The sequence below is a fragment of the Ursus americanus genome, chromosome 10 (assembly GCF_024610735.1).
Source record: "Ursus americanus isolate L20-20 chromosome 10, mUrsAme1.1.p, whole genome shotgun sequence".
NCBI lineage: Eukaryota > Metazoa > Chordata > Mammalia > Carnivora > Ursidae > Ursus > Ursus americanus.
This window is the reverse complement of record NC_142136.1, coordinates 42,860,360-42,878,274: the sequence shown is the minus strand read 5'-3', so window position 1 is coordinate 42,878,274 and position 17,915 is coordinate 42,860,360. Positions and strand designations below refer to the sequence as shown.

Here is a 17,915-nt window from a genome sequence, read left to right as displayed (position 1 = left end):
TCAAGCTATTCTGGGTCTCTTGAATGTTCATATGAATTTTAGGATCACTTGTCATTTCTGGAAAAAAAAAAAAAAGGTTGCTGGGATTTTGATAGACATGGTGTTGAATCTCTAGATCAGTTTGGAAAGTATTGCCATTTTAACAATATTAAGTCTTCTGATCCATGAACATGGGATATGTTTATTTAGAACTTCTTAACAATGTAGCTTTTAGCATTCAAGCCTTGTGCTTTGTTAAATTTATTCCTAAATATTTTGTTACTTTTGATGCTCATTGTAAATAAAATTATATTCTTAATTTCATTTTCAAATTGTTCATTGCTAGTGTATAGAAATACAATTTTTTTGTATATTCAGCTTGTGTCCTACAATACTGCTAATCTTGTTTATTGTTTTAACAAGTTTTAGTGATTTTTAGATTATTTTCTATATGCAAAATTATATCATCTTTGAATACAGATAATTTTAGTTCTTTTTTTTTTTTTTTACCAACTGGATGACTTTTATTTGTGTTTCTTACCTGATTTCCTTGCCTAAACCTACCAGTACAATGTTTAATAAAAGTGGCTAGTAGGAACATCCCTATCTTTTACCTGATCTCAGGAAGAAAACATTCAGTATTTCACCATTAAGTATGATATTAGCTATGAGGTTTTTGTAAATACTTTTTACCACATTGAGGAAATTTCCTACCACTTCTAGTTTGTTGACGATTTTTTTTTCATAAAAGGATGTTGGATTTTGTCAAATTACTGTGTTGTAGGTATTGAGAAGATCATATGGTTTTTGTTCCTTTTTACTATTAATATGATGTATTACACTGATTGACAGATGTTAAACCACTCTTGTATTTCTAGGATGAATCTCACCTGTTGATAGTATCTAATCATTTATATGTTGCTGGATTAGGTCTACTAGTATTTTGTTTAATGTTTTTGTGTCTGTATTCATAAGGGATGTTGGTTTGTAGTTTTCTTGTGACAGCTTGGCCTGGTTTTGGTGTCAAGGTCATGTTGAGCTCATAAAATGATTTGGGAAAGTATCCTAATTTATTTCTTGAGTTTGTTTCAGTAATTTGTGTTTTTCTAGAAATCTGTCCATTTTATCTAAGTTATCTAATTTGTTGGCATATAGTAGTAATAGTCATAATATTCCCTTATAAACTATTTTATTTCTATAAGGCCAATAGTGATGTCCCATCTTTTATTCCTGATTTTGGTCACTTGAATTTTATCTTTTATTTTCTTGTTCAGTTCAGCCGAAAGTTTATCAGTATTGTTGATCTTTCAAGGAGCTAACTTGAGTTTGTTGATTTTCTCTATTATTTTTGTATTCTCTATTTTATTGATTTGCACAACCTGAAAAGGCTATTTCACTAAAGTACTCTGATTTGTATTTGAAGTACGTGACAGACATTTAGTCAGAGTCCAGTGATATAGTCACATAAAGTGGAGAGAAGAGAGAGCCTGGGGAGAGGGCCAGAAAGGGAGAGATTTGAGATGTGTTTTCTTTCCTCTGTCTTTGGTAGAAAGCAAAAACGTTTTTGTTTGTTTGGGTTTTTCTGTTCTGTTTTTTGACATTTCAGGAACTTCTAACACAATCACACCATGTTGGAGTAGCCAGGTGTTATCATAAAGCTACAGCATATCTTCAATGGAGAAGGTAACAACAGCCTTAATGGACATTAGTGGATATGGTGGATCTTCAGGTCTTAATCAGATTCAAGGTTTTATCATTTTTGGGAGTTAAAGCCAGTAAGAGTATGTGAAATTTCAGGCTTCATTTTGCAGGGGGTGGCTAGTTCCATTTAGATTTTTGAAGACGGTGGACATTAATAAAGAAAGTTCAAGCTGAAAAGGGGAAAATGATATACGTTTACTATCCCTTTTTGGTTAGTGCCTCTTAAGAAAAAGCCTTTTAAAAACAGGATGCCTTATGGAAGCAGAGTGGATTTGTTTATGTGGCCAAATGGATGCCCCAAGCTATTGTAAGGGGGATGAAGAGGAAATGAAAGCCACGATTCAAGTGATTTAGTTGTTTTGACTAACAGGAGGTAACTATTGATGATATCATTAATTGTGGTAACATGAATGTGGGGCTGAAGAAATACCATTTACACATTGCCCTGTCTGTATTCTGCATTTACTGTTTACTATTTATTTTCAGAAAGAGGTCATATGTCTCGTTATTTTAGTGCAACCTGTAAAATCAAAAGGCCACAGATGGATTTACTGACATCATCATCATCATCATCATCATCATCATCATCATCATCATCATCAACATCATCAGTCTTTGCCATGATTAACATCTATTTTACATTCACTAATTGTGTCAGTGACTTTCTTTTTGTAGGAATTTTATCTCAGCTGTCCTTCCTCCCACTTTTCCTCCCTCCACACATTCATTTTATGCAATGGAGTGAAGTAAAATGTTAGGAGGTAGTCAGCTACTTCACCACACCTTTTTATTCCACTGACTGAGTTCTGCTTTAGTGGTACATTAAGTTCCAACAGAAACATTATTATGTCTTAGTCCTTAGGATCCTAACACTACTGAATTTATTATTTACTTGAGGCTAATGAAAAAAAATCAAGTAATAAATGTAAATGAGGGGAGAGAAGCACCTTAAAATATGCTCATCCTATCTTTTTAGGCAATTAGATATCCAATAGTAAACCTTGTGTAAAAAAATATATATGGCACATCACATTCTTAAGAGGTTATATTGAAGATCAAGGGCTTTCAAGTTATGAAAGCCCAGTGATTCATTCAGTGGTTCATTCTGACTTGAAAGCATCTCAAATTAATAATCTTGGATTATTGGCTTTTTCAAAGGCACTCTCAAAAAGGAATGATAATGTTCTGTGGGTAGGAATTTCTATAATACACTTAATATTGATTTTCAGTATTAGAAGCTAGATTTAACTAATACCTGAAATGCTACTGACAATAATCCCTTGAGACTACAAGAATAGAAATCATGTGCATTACTTTTTTATTAGGTATCTGTGTCTTTCTGGTCATATTCTTCATCATCTTCCTGTGTCAAATTTTGAATATTTTAAAAATTAGTTCAGAAGCATTGCTGATTAAAAGGCAGGCCAAGGGGTGCCCAGGTGGCTCAGTCGGTTGGGCGTCGGACTCTTGATTTCAGCCCAAATCATGATCTTGGGGTTGTGGGATCAAGCCCCGAGTTGGTTCCATGCTCAGCATGGAGTCAGCTTGGGATTCTCTCTCTACCTCTCCCTTTGCCCCTCCCTCCACTTTCGCATGTGCTATCTCAAATAAATAAATGAATTAAATCTTTAAAAAAGAGGGGGGCGTGCCTGGGTGGCACAGTCAGTTGAGCCTCCAACTTGGTTTTGACTCAGGTTATGATCTCAGGATTGTGAGATTGAGCCCTGCGTCAGGCTCCACACTCAGCATGGAGTCTGTTTATGTCTCTCTCTGCCCCTCCCCCTCTCTACAATAAATAAATACATATTTTTTAGAAAAGGGCAAGCTGAAAAGATGGAAAAGCACAATATTTCTTTATTTCATCTACATAATGTTTTATTGTGTTCTCTATTCTCTTTTTCAAATAAACAGAAATCTACTTTTCATAACTGGTTTCATGTAAATTCCAGATGATTTGGTGCTCTTCAAAAAACACTATCTCAAACATAGAGAAAAGTTAAATGTATTGTACAAATAACATTTTCCTGAGCCATTTGCAAGTTAGTTGTTGACATGGTTCCCTATTATTCTGAATATGCTGGAACATATTTCCTAAAAACAAGGACATTTTCCTACATAGCCAATAATACAACCAACAAATCAGGAAGTTAACAATGATATATTACTACCATCTGATACTCAGATCTTATTCAGTGTTCAACACGTCTATCAGTAATATCCTTTATAGCTAAAAAAAAAAAAACAAAAAAAACAAAACAAGTTCTAGTTAGTATGTTTTATTTATTTAGTGGTCATGTCTTCTTAGTCTCCTTCAATCTGGAGCAGTTCCTTAATCATTTCTTAATTTTTGTGACCTTGATACTTTTGAAGATTTTATACCACTTATTTGGTATAATGACCCTCAGTTTGGGATTGTCTGATGCTTCCTCATGATTCACTTCAGCAGGTTATGTTTGGCAGGAATATCACAGAAGTAATGTTATGTTCTCTTTGCGTCCTATCACATAGTACATGATTTGTTTCATTACTGGTGAAGTTAACATTGTTCACTTGATAAAGGTGGCTCTGCCAGACTTTTCTTCCCTTATAAATAATAAGCATTTTGAAGGGAGATACTTAGACTATGTAAATAGTCCATTGCTTAATCCATGTTCAGTTTATTCATTATATATTTCTAGCAATAAGTACTGTCAGATTCCTATTTTATTGAATGAGTTATCAGTTACTATGTTTATTTCTTCTGATATTCAGAATACCTCAGATTTTATCAGTTCTTTAAAATGTCTTTTTTTGTCCTTTTGATACTTCCCAATCATTTTCTGTGCACTTTCTTATTTTTAAACACAACAATTTGTTCCAAGTTTATCATATACACTTTTCATCCTAATCCTGAAATTTAGTAATTCTTTCAAGAAACACTTAATTTGCCTTTGTGGATTACATGAAGTGTCCTCCCTCATATATGTACTCATTTCCTTCCACCTAGGCTCTGAAACCCTGTTCTGGGCTGTCTGCACTTTGTCTGTGATGAAGCCCTTATTCTTTTTAGGATCCAACATGTTGCAAAGGGCCACTCTGTGTCCTCATGTGTAGATGACCTCTTCATCCCTCTTGAGGTCCAGCACTCAGTGCCGGAGCTGCACCCTGTGTGAATATCCTCTTCACCATGCTGGGCTCTAATATCTGACTCAGGGCCCTTCCTACCACTGGTGCCTACACTAGACAGTTGCCTTACTCCTCATAGGCTCCAATACTTGCTCTGGGCCACTGGGCTCCTAGGTTTTACTGTCTGTGCTATAGGTGCCTACAGCCTGATTCCCTTTAATTGTGTTTGCAGTGAGTTGAAGAAGAAGAGGGTTAACTCTTTAAAGATTAAAGTTACATCAGTTAGTACTCAAATGATAAATAGATTTATAAATTGTCTCTCAGAAACCATAGTTATGGGAAAAAATAGCCCCTACCTATTAATGATCAGCTAGAACACAAAACATAGAAGATGACTCCAGATTCCCATTTGTACACAGATGAGTACCAAATGCATACTGCCATCCCTGATCTCCCTTTAGAACAAGAGACCCATGACGGTCTGCCTACCTAAAGTCTCCTCCTCGGTGTTTTAAAGGCATTTAACCTACTGATTTCTAGTCAGGTCTTCTCCAGTGTTCCATAACCCTTCCAGTTAATGATACTTCTTTTGACCCATTAATGAAATCCAGAAACCTATGAATTAACCTTGCTGCTTTATGTTTCCTCCCTCCCACATCCAGTCTTTTTATTGGCCCTTAGATCATTATATAATTTAAATGTATTCACTTCTGCCTATCTCATGTGCCACCACTCTGATCTGAGATGGTTATCTCATCCCTCAAGTATTGAAATAACCTCCTGAGTGTTCTCTCTGCACCTATGCTTGCCTACCAGAATCCATTCTGCACACTGAAGCAGAGAGATGTTTTCAAAACACAGTTGGATCATAACAAGTGTGTACGCTCCCTCCACCATAGAACACATGAGTGGATTTTCGTTGCTTTCAGGATTAAAAAAAAAGATATCCTGGAGCTACAAGGCAATGTCAGGGCTGGCCTTTGTTCCTCTCTTCAGCATTATCCTCCTTCAGATCCCTTCCAGTTCTCTGTGCATCAGCCATACCAGCCTTCTTTCTTGTCAATTCTTTGAGTGTTCCCTGCTCTCTGTAACGCAGAACCTTTCCAAATGCTCTTCCCTATGCCTGAATGCTCTTCCACCCTCTATATGTAAACAGCACTGTTTACTTAACTCCTATTCCTCCTTCAGATCCATTTTAATTACTGCTTCCTCAGCGCAGCATCCTTGCCTGCCTGACACTGTCACTCACCTTATTTGATGTTTTCCTATTAACATGAAATTTTCTCTTTGATCACAGGTCTCCATCTATATTTATCCGTGGTTGATCGGTGCCTGACCACCCCATGTCAAACCCTATGCTCCATGTTAATAGGGATAATAATTATTTATTCTTGTTTCTTTGTTTACTATATTTTGGCATCTAGCAAGCCTTTAATATATGTATGTTGAAACGAATGAACGACTAATTCATGGTTACTTTACTACTGGAGTCCAGAAGATTTTTTTTTTTCTCCTTCCTTTCTATAGGGCTCTTTCTCTGAATCTTCCTGTTCATTATGCTACTGCTTTATTGCTTGTCATTGCCAAGGCTTCTTGAGGCTAGATGCCTTTTGTAATATCTTTCAAAGATTGTAATACATTGTCTCTGTCCTTCTTCAATTTGTAAAATTTTCCAAAGATAAAAAGAAAATTTCATGGGAAAATTAATAAAGATAAATGGTATAATGTTTTAAATTAGTGTTACCATTAGCCTATCTTCAGTATTTTAGTTGTAAAATGATTGCAGTAGGCAGACTATAGCATCAGTATAACAGCATGCAGCCAGCCCTCTTTATTCAGCATAGGGAGATAAAAGATAAAAGATAGTAAAATAATTGTTAAGAGAAAGCAACTGTTCAACTTTCTTTTATTTTCATTTGGGAAGGATGTCCAAAAGGCAGATAATTCCTTGTAACCTCCCAATATGATCTGTTTCTCTTAAGGTAGTAAATAATTGAATGAGGACTATGATTAGCTTAGTAAGTCCTCAGGATAAAATTTATGGATGTCACAGTTTGACAATTATTAACAAAGTGACTCCTTTTGTCTGTGGGGATGTTTGTCTTACCTGACAAGTCTGTTGTCTCAATGTTGCTTGATACTGGCTGAGAGGTAGTATGGATATGATGTATCTTGGGGCCTAGGTTGGGCTTGGGGTTATTTTACTTTGCATTTTGTATGGGTAGTTGTCATTTTACTTTAGAATGAGCTTTACACATCTGGTAGGATATTTCAGGTTAGTCCGTAAGTCATTCATTCTCTATAATCTCTAAATGCAAAAGGTATAATCTCAACTCAGTGTGAGAAGCTCTGAGCCCAAAAGCATTCTTAAATCAGAGAGAATCAAAGCATTTTGCCTTGAGATAAGAACAAGTATGTCTCAATATGTTTCATTGGCTTTGTTTCTATTATGAGAAAAACACATATTGCCACATTTTGTTATAAAATATTAGCGGAAAATATAATTGATATGATGCTATATTTTACACATAAACTGTTTTGTTCAATGTAACCTGATGTTATATAAGGAACACGTCAAATTCTTTCTGAGATCTCTACTAGCACTTATATGAAAAATTAGTATTTTTGAATCTGCACATTTTAACCATTTTATTTTTCACGTTATATTATTGTTTATACTTTCTTCAAAAATAACATTTGCTCCACATATATCTGTTAAACTCGCAATACTTCCTAGGCATTGTTATGATACCTAGAATATATGAACACACGAGATATAATATTTGACCTCAAAGGCTTCATAGTTCTTAGAATCTGATAAAACCCTGCATTTCAAATTCTGATTCAGTCACTTACTAGCTATGTCAAATTATTTAATTTTTCTGAACCCTAATTACCTATGAAATGGAGAGACTAATAATATCTACTTTATAGGACTGTTGTGAGAACTAAATGGGATAATTCATGTTAAGCATTTTCTATGCCATTTGGAATATAGTGAGTACTTAATAGATATCAGCCTCATTATGGTTGTCATCATTTCCAGAAATATCATTATCATTATTTGTCATCTGTAGATTTGAAAGTATCCCAAGGAGTACAACTATAAAGGTCCATTTCATGAGTAGGTTTCTTATCGCTTCCCTCTGTTTATAGAGTTGTGTTAAAGAGTGAGTTGAAAGAACATTAGGATCAACCATAGCAAAATGGGTATCACTTTAGGGATTCTAGAAAGGCCAGGCAGTCTTCCAAAACCTCACCTAAAAAAAAAAAAAAAGTATATTGAAATGTGATTTAACTGTAAATACTGCTGGGAGAAATAGTAACTACTTAATTGTTCAATGAATTTTGGCTATTATTTTAATCTTTATCAGTTTGCTATTGATACAATATGGTTACCAGAAACAAAACAAAACAAACAAACAAAAAAAAACCACCACCTCAGTGGCATGGAACCATAGGCATTTGTTTAGCTCATATAGCTCTTGGTTGGCTGGAGGGGCTCATCTGGGCTGGGCTGGGCTGAGTGACTCTGCTGCTCTTGGGTGGGTTTCCTCGAGCACTGTGGATTGGTTCTGCTCAATGTGTTTCTTATTTTCTTCCAGGAATCAGCGGTCCTGCCTGGACTTGGTCTTCCCATGCAGAAGTATAAGAGGGCAAGCCCAGCTGTTTGAGTGATTCTCAACCCTTTGGTGCCATTACATCTGCTAAGGTTCCATTGATTAAGGTAAGTCATATGGATGAAACCAAAGTCAAGAGTGGTGAAATACACTCCACCACTTTCCGGGGGGAGCTGAAAAGCTACATAGCTAAGGGGTTAGACATTTGTTAATAATGTCAAAGAATTGGGGCAGTCAGGACACATGTATCTCCAATGGCAATAACACAAACCATTCTGGTGCTGTCCCCTCTCATAGCTTCATTCCTACTCAACTCAGCCTGCCCTCCTCCTATATCCACAGTGTGTAAATGCCACTGTGACCTCTTGCATTGTACGATATCGACCATCTCATCAGATTAACAGTGCTTGACAGCCTTCAACCAGTTCCTCTTACTTGATTCCCTTTATTTTTTTCTTTTTTTTTGACTTCCAGTAACACTTTATTTTTTTATAATAATATTTTTTTTATTATGTTAGTCACCATACAGTACATCCCTGGTTTTTGATGTAAAGTTCCATGATTCATTAGTTGCTTATAACACCCAGTGCACCATGCAATATGTGTCCTTCTTACTACCCATCACCAGCCTATCCCATTCCCCCACCCCCCTCCCCTCTGAAGCCCTGTTTGTTTCTCAGATTCCCTTTAACTGAAACTTGGCTTTCCCCTAATATTGCAAATTTCTTTTCAGCTGTTTCAAGTTCTTCCTTTGAACTCATTTGGTGGCAAGTTCAGGCAGTATATTCTTTATATTGTTCATACCTTTTTTCAGGTAATTGTTCTTTTACTATGGCTCAATAGCTTTTTTTGTGAGCTGACATTTTCCACTTCTGTTTATCTCTTTTCAACTTTGCATCTCAAATTCACCTTGTTCCCTGCCAGCTTCAGAGTTCTAAATCCACTCCCTTTCATTATGTCATTTTTGCCCTTATGGTTTCTTAGAACTTTTTTAGGCTTCCATAATTGGGCATTATTCTATTTTATTTCCCACTTCTTAGGTTCCTCCTTTGCCTCATGTATTGGAAATGTTTTCCTTCTCACTCCATAAATATAGGCATTCTTTAAAGATTTGTCCTTAGCTTTCAACTCATTATTTTTCCCTTGGTAATCTAATTTGTTCCCACAGGTTAAATTATCATCTGTGGTGGATGAGTCTTTACTTCATTTTTACATTGGCTTCCTTCCCAAGAAGTGAACTTTCAGTTGCTTGCCATACTTCTTTACTGTCCACAGACGATCTGTATCTGTTTTGACGACCCCATTTCTTTATTGCTATCTCAGTCCTTCCAGGATGTAGGATCAAAATTTCATATATTCAATTTATTTTAACATAATTTATTCTAATGTATTTCTATTCTTTCTATTCTAATCTAGTTTGAGATTTCCGCACTCCTATGTACGATAGGGACCTCAAATCAGTCTAACAAGCATCTGTTAATTGCCTCTTTTATTCCAATCTTGCAAGGCCTAGTAGATAAAAATATGACTAAGATATGGTCCCAGACTTCAAGAAACTCTATTGGAGGAAGCAGAAAATAAATATTTGGCCATAAAAAAGACAAGTGGCATAAACCAAATGCTATGAGAACACTAAGAAGCAAGAAATTAATTCTGAGATGGAGATCTGTCAGAGTAGTCTTCACAGAGGAGGTAACATTTGAGCTGTCATTGAAAGATGCATCAGAAATATAGCATCCTTGACATTTAACGGTTTACAGTCTACAAAGTGTCTGACCTGTATCAATATCCATAACAGATGCTTACCTGCCCATAGGGACATCAGTGACACTCTATAAAAGGTTTCTCCCCCAGTGCACCAGTGTCTCAGGAAATCTTGCCTGGCTCTGCCTTCTGAGTTTATCTCTTCTTTGTTCTGAGTCACGGTATCAACCTCCAGATATGGTGCTTTGGATCTTTCCTTCCTTCTTGTGCCCACTCTTACTAAGTCGATTTCAGTTCCCTTTTGCTTCATTTTCTAAAGCTTCTGACAAGAACTTGCTCTGGCAATGCAGTCACTTATAGAATCTGAGACTCCTTCTTACTTTGATAAATATTCAGCTAATTGTGGGAATAAGGTGGATAGGTAAATAACTAAAATTCAAAACAATAGGTAGATGTCATTAAAGAGTTTTGTGTTATGCAGATTTAAAAGGAGAATTCCTCACAAGTATGTCAACTTCTTCCCAGATAACTCTGGACCATCCCATCATGACTGAAAATTAACTTTTCCCCACAAATATTACTTTCTTGTCTCCATCTTCAGGTGTCCTAGAAGAGATTTGTGTGGGTGTGTGAAGGAGAATGTCTGCATATTTGTCTATGAAAATTTGCAAGTCTATCCTTATTATAATCTGTCTGTCTTTTGAACTAGGTGTGTGGCCAGAGGTAACAGTAGCTTACCTCAGATTTCTTGGGCAATGGAACACTGAGCATGAGTCAGTCCTAATATTAGCTGTAGCACTATGCACGCACCTGTGCGAGTCAGCAGTTCCAGGGGACCTGAGTGCATGGATGATATTCATACTTCTGTGACTGGACTGGGGTAGTCTGAATCTGGGCTTGTTTCTGTCTGTAAGTGGATCTGGTCAGATGCTAAAAGAAGGAGAATAATGACTACCTAAGATCCTAGGAGCCTACAGTGGAAAATAAAACAAAATCAAACCAGGTCCAGTGGTAACAAATGGTGCATGTTGGTGAAATGGTTGGGCAGGAGAGCCTAGAATAGTTTTTAGTTCACAATAGGATAGATTAGACGATAGAATTCCTCATTGTTCAGCAACAGAATTAGGCTGGGGTTGAAATGGTTTATTTTTTCTTTGTTACAAGTTTTCTTATGGACTCAGTATTAAAACAAATAATTAGGTTTTTGGTGAGATCTCAAAAGAGTTGTTTTGAATTGAATTTGCTAGTGTATTTATTTTCTGTAAATGCATTTCCATTGCTATTTTGTAGTAAGACTACGCTGAATAGTCTATGAGTATGTATTTTATCTAGAAATTGCAATGGCAAGTGCCTGGTCAAAATACATATTAAAAGCTTGTAGGTCTAAATATAGTTTGCAAATGTAAAAAGAACTGGGTTAATTTTCTGTGACCACAGGTATATAAGTAACAAGGATAAAAGACAACCGCAAATGTTATTACACTAATCACAAATATGAAATTTATAAAACACATAAACTATAGCTCTTTAGAAATATAATACTACAGGAATTAGAATTCCTGGAGCCAAGTCTGTTATTTTTGTTGAAAGTAGTCCTGACATAATTGTCAAAGCTTTGAATGTGCATCTCAATCTCCATATTTTTATAAATTTAAAAGAGCAGCAGAATCACAAGATGCTATGCTCCAAGGACAATTTCCTCTATTTAATTTTTTAAATAATTATGAGCTATTTAGTGAGAGAAGCATTTTTGGAATATAATTAGTAGGACAGTATTGACAAGGAGGATGTGGCAAAAACACAAATGAATTTACATATGCCAGAATGTGTAAGAAAATATAGTTTTCCTTAATGAAGCAATTTAATACAGTAATGGAATTATTTAACAAAAGAAATTTTAATTGCATGCACTACCATAATTCTTCACATTTATTGAAGAAATCAAAATATTAAAGCCCTGTTTAACAAATAAGATTAATATTTTCTTTCATCCCTCAGTCTGTTTTAGGAATCTGAGAGGGTAGTTATTAAAACCATTAAAGATGGTTAAAGGGTTTGCAGAAACGGAGGGATTACCTTTTGGTATAGTTATTTATTCAGCACTAGCCATGCTTTTCTAAGAATACAGCCTTAGCTTTGAACTTCTGGGAGGCAATAGATTGTAATTGAACATGAGGAGCTTTGGAATTGAACGTAACTTGGTTTAAACTGTGAGCCTTTGGCAAATTGTAAAACCTGCTCCAGTCTCCATTTCTTCACTTACAAAATGGGGAAACTATCTAATTCTTGCTGATGAGGTGTTCCGTGTGATATCAAATATTAAGTGTCTTGTAGTGAAGGTGCTCAATAAATCTTTTGTTCCAGTTCTTTCTCCTGTAAATGAACCAAAAACATAGTTGAGTAGTAGCATTACTACTACTTCTAATACTACAATTAGTAAATAATTTCTGTTTATTGAACATCTGGTATATAATCTATATTGGGACAACGGCTTTACATACACTTAATTGAGTATCTACTATGCACCTAGTATTGAGCTGGCTACTTTATAGTATATTCTCTATATAAAATTTTAAAAATCAACTTTATAAGGAAGAAAGTTGGAATGCAGTTATGTAGATGAGAAGTTCACATTTGGCTGGAATAGTACTTATTTCTAAGCTGAAATATTTTTGTTCCAGATCTTTAGAAGCTTTATCATTTCCACTATCTCATTTGAAATCCTGTTCCCGTGTAGTAATGAACAGAGACTTCAGTAGCCTCAAGTATAGCTGAGATAACAAAGCTTTAATTAAGTTGTGACTTCCACTTTCTCTTAGTTACTGTTGGAGCTATGACTTAAATTCAGCTTTTTAAACTTCTTTCCAGTTTTCTTTCCCTCTACCATTCTTTCTCAGTGTGTTTATGATAAGTTAATTACATTAATACTGTAGAAATATAGTTTAAGGGTAATGTTGGATGATTGTTTCTGGTTCTCTGGAGGTCAGGATAAGAGGGTACGCTTATAAAGTAGTAGAGAAGGATTTTAGAGTTTGAGATGAAATTTTTGCTTTTTACCAGCTATTAAACATTGTAATGGAACCATTGAGGGTGATTTCCTGAAGATTTGAAAGTATTGAAAATATATGACTATGTTTGGAAGAAGATGTGATGAGAATGGGTTAAATGATTGATTCAAGATATTTTCCTGGCTTAAGATGATAAGATTTTATACCACGTATATTTACACTTTCCTATAAACTTCTCTCCATACCCATGAAAACAGATTTTATTTGCCCTTTCTTTCCCCCACACACCACCCAAACTCAAGTACCTGTGCACTACACCACAGACACACACAGAGCCTTGTTTTCCTGGATAATGGTAAGCCATCGCAGCTCCTCGACTTTCCGTCTTGAGTTAATGATATTTGTCCATTACTCACCACTGGACTGCTCAGGTACGTAGAGAATGAACATGATAAGCCCAATACTTTTCTTGTGATTCTGCAAACTGTACTAGCAGCTGAAGTAGGAGTTGGCCACTTTGCTTTTCTCTTCCATACAATCAGGCAGAGATTTTAACTTCTTGGCAAACACAAACTGGGTAATTGAACCACTTGAGATTTTCACAGGTGAAATGGAATGGAAGCTCCTATCAGTGTCATCCTTAGGTTGTTCTTTTCTCTGCATGTTAAAACTGAAGCCAATAATTTTCTAAAAACGTTGCGAGTATTGTTATTATTCTCTTAATAACTTGTCTTATCTCTGGAATCAGTTGTTAACTTAAACCTGCCTTAAGCGTGATTTTTAAATATTCCTGTACTGATCAATTCATTTGGAAGATACTGTTTGGGAGTTTGGAAAGGGCTGTGGACTTTTCCTTTTTTTTAAAAGTAAGCTCTGTGCCCAATGTGGGGGCTTGAACTCACAATTCCAAGATCAAGGGTCTACTAACTGAGCCAGCCAGGCACCCCAGGGCTATGGGCATTTTAAAGGTGTTGTATTGGGATAATAGCATACTTATAATAAAAAAATGGAAACTATAAAATATGAAGAGGAATGATTAATCTGGCGATATTGTACATTAAATGCTATTTTCTGTTCAGATGACCATTAGTTATAGTCTAGGGTTGTGGGAATCTTAGTGCTATAGGATCTGTTCAGATTCTCTACTGGGTAGAAATTTTTGGCATTTAACTATTACATTCCAAAAAGAGCTTTTGCAAAAATAAAAACTGAACATCTTGTGTTTCATAGTCTGTTCTTGAGCTGTGACTTTTCACAGGAGGGAATGTTCACATTACCTTTAGTTAACTCTACCTTTGAAATTTACTTATAATTCAGGGCCTAATGCCTGGAAATGATTTTGCCCAGAGTTTCCTGGAGCTTAATATGATTTAAAGAATGCTCCCTCCTACTCATAATCTGAAGTATTTAATTGATTACTCATCCCTCCTTGTCAAACCTGATACAAGTCCTATCTGATAGAGAGCAATCTGCATAATGATGATCTCAATAGACATTGAAGAATACAAATGTCTTTCTGTTTATTTTTTCCACTGCTAATATCTGCTCTGTTCATTATAATTTCAATATGACAATTAGTTTCTTTTTTTGTTATTATGTTCTGTTGAGCTAGATGTATACACATGCCCTTTCTGTATTTATTCTTTTAGCCTTACTTTGTCTTCAGTTGCTTTTTGTTTATTGAACATTTATTGCAGTGCAGGTTAACATGATTTGTTTGCTTTCTGTAATTTTGAGCCTGATGAGATCTATACTTATTTAAGGGAACACAGTCTATGAAAAGGTATTGAGAGTTTCTAACTTAACTTAGAGAAGACCTTAGATGACTTTAACCAACAAGGCTGTCAGCTACCATAAATGACTTCAACTCAAGTCAACCTTAATTCACTCATTTAATTCACTTAATTAAACTCAAGACATAGTTGGATTCTATTGGATCCCTTAGAGGGAGTTTATAATATTTCACTTTTTCAAGAAGGAATAACTGTCTTTAGATTAGATACCATTTTTAAAAGAATTATAATGCATTTCCAAAGAGCTTCCATCATTCAGAAATTATTCACCCTGTGGTGGCTTACCAAAATCATATGTCAGTGTCACATAGGTAACTTGGCATTAAAATGACAGTACTGCAGTTACCGATGTGTATATGTATGCAGAGTGAACGGTAACCAGGAAATATGCACTCTAAGTGATGTTCTCAAATGCAGAATTAAGAAATATTGTCCTGCAAGCTTGCCAGTGGTGGGCAGGATGGAGTCTCATTTTTCTAATTTATGATGCTGGTCTACAACTTATATTGGAGTTGACAGTATATATTTAAGAGAGTAAAACATAAAACAGTAAGCCCTTTCTCTTTACAGAGACAATTTTACTCTGACTTTTTAGGTGGTATTAAGTCCTGAGCAGGACCAGAACAAAGGTACACATAGTCAAACTGTGAAAATCTGAGATTTTGCCATACTTGTAAGCTAACAAGTTAGCCTGTCACAGGCTCATGGACACTGACAGAAGACACGAGACTCCTTGGCCAGAGACAAGGGACTTCATTACACAAGTAATAGCAGTGGTCAGAGTGTCAGCATTTTTTGTGCCAGTCTGCTGAGACCCAGTTTCCACAAGGAGATATGAAGACGGCCAGGTGACACCCTTACATGTAGTGTGTTGTGATACAGGACATAGACCCCAAACTTAGGGAATCCAAATATACTGTTCGGTAAGCATGCCTTTTGCTATGGAAAGAGATACTCTTTCTACTTTCCAAGGCCGTTGGATATACACACATCCTTGAAAAAAATCTGGAACATAGGGCAGTCACTGTCTCTGCTTTTAACACATGTAGAAATGCGAGAGACCCATGGAGAATTGACACCTCCAAAGATAAGACCATGAGTCCTTATCCGAAAGAGTATCTAATTCTTGCCTAGGTTTATTTATCAGTTCCACTATCTCATCTAAGAAAAATATCTTTTCCTCTAAATGGCACCTGATAAAAGAACCCACTCTCATTTCCCCATGTCCAGCTTCCTCCTTAACCCATTTCTGTTTGGAACTAATTTCACTTACACCAGAAATTACCTCTTTGAAGATGCACATATCCAGTTTCATCTTTCTTGGTCTCTCAGTAGCAGTTGATGCTACAAATTACTTCTTCCTTTTCAAAACGAAGTGGGTTTTTTTGGCTTTGTAGAACTATACTTATGCCTCCACTGCCACCTCCTAATTGCCTCTGTGGTTACTTCTTCCATTAAAAAATTGATGTCCTTTGAGGTTCTGTTGTTTACACGCTCTCCTTATGTGACATCACAAACTCATTAGTGCTGGTTGCTCTCTCATTTATGTCTCAAACTTAGACTGTTTTCTGAGCTCCAGACCCACATTATCACCTGCTTTCTGAATATCTCTATTTAGATGTCTTACTGGCATCTTCATAACTGAGTTTAAAACACAGGTTACCATTTTTCTTGGTCCCCTAAACCTACATGTTCTCTTGTGCTAGTCTCATTAATTGGTACCACCATTTTCCTAGCTTTCCAATTCAGGTGGGTGCCATCCTTGACTCTGCTTCTCTTGTATCTTCTGTGTGTATATTTGTTCATGTCCTTCTGATCATGCCATCCAGTTACCTCTCCATATATCTCTATCATCCTCACCATAACTATTTTAGTACAAGCCACCTTCATTTATTCATGCTAATTAAGTATGTTGATTACTCACACCTGATCTTTTTGACTCCAGAGTCACCTTCTTCAAATTTATTCTCTAACCAGAGGGATAAAATACCAATTTGATCTCGTCATTAACCTGATTAGAATACTTTGAGTCCGCTAGCCCTTGAGAGAAAATTGAAACCTCACGTCATAGGATAAAAGAACTGCCTTGTTTCTGACCACATTTTAGTCTAGCCATTACTACGTTTTCTCTCTGTTCCTAGAAGTCCCTTTCTCCGTTTTACCTTGGGACTTTTCACACATACTGGTCCCTTTGCTAGAAACTGTCCTATTTGCCTGTTCAACCAGATATCAAATCCATAGGGAAATATTTTCAAATTCATCTTTTTTTGACCTACGTGCTCCCATAGAACCCTTTACTTCCCCTCTCTGAGCACTCATCCCCATGAATAGCAGTTGCTGATTTCATACTGACTATCTCTTAGCACTGTTAGCTTAATAAAAGCAGGGACTGTTTTTTTGTATTGTATATTGTATTCTCTAGGACTGCATGCTATTCTGTGCTGATCAAAGGTTTTCAATAACTATTTTTGAATATATGAATAAATGAAAGTAAGATCTAGGCCTCTTCATGGTGAATTATATCTATATCTCGACAGGCACAGATATCTCTATTTTTAATATAATGAAATAATGATACCATTTATATAACAGGAATTACACACATATAATAATGGAGGGTATTTTTTCACAGAGTTTTATATATTTGTTATATATTTGTATGTGTAAGTGTTTTAGTCAGAGCTGAAAAATACCAGTAATATATTCTGGTGTCCTGGCACATGGAAGGTTCTCAATAAATATTATAATTTTTAATGAATGAATGAAAATGGGAACTAGATCTTGTCACAGTGAATTATGTCTTTTTTTCTAATGACAAAGCCGATTGTATCTATTTCTTACATAATGCAATAATAATAACGCTTCTAGAATAGGAATTTCACACATGTAATGATGGGAGCCATTTTCTCACAGGATTTTGTATATGTGCCTGTGCTTTCCTCAGAGCTGTACAGACCAGTGATAGAATTAGGAATCATATAAGTAGATAAGTGGATATTATCCAT

General features: G+C 35.8%; 1 long non-coding RNA gene across 1 annotated transcript in view; it reads left to right on the top strand.

Moving 5' to 3' along the window:
• Positions 1 to 17,915, top strand: part of LOC148109354 (uncharacterized) — a 78,330-nt gene that overhangs the window by 3,197 nt on the left and 57,218 nt on the right. The window contains exon 2 of the long non-coding RNA XR_015725938.1: positions 8,391 to 8,512. This is a non-coding gene — a long non-coding RNA (uncharacterized LOC148109354). The remainder of the gene's footprint in view (positions 1 to 8,390; positions 8,513 to 17,915) is intronic.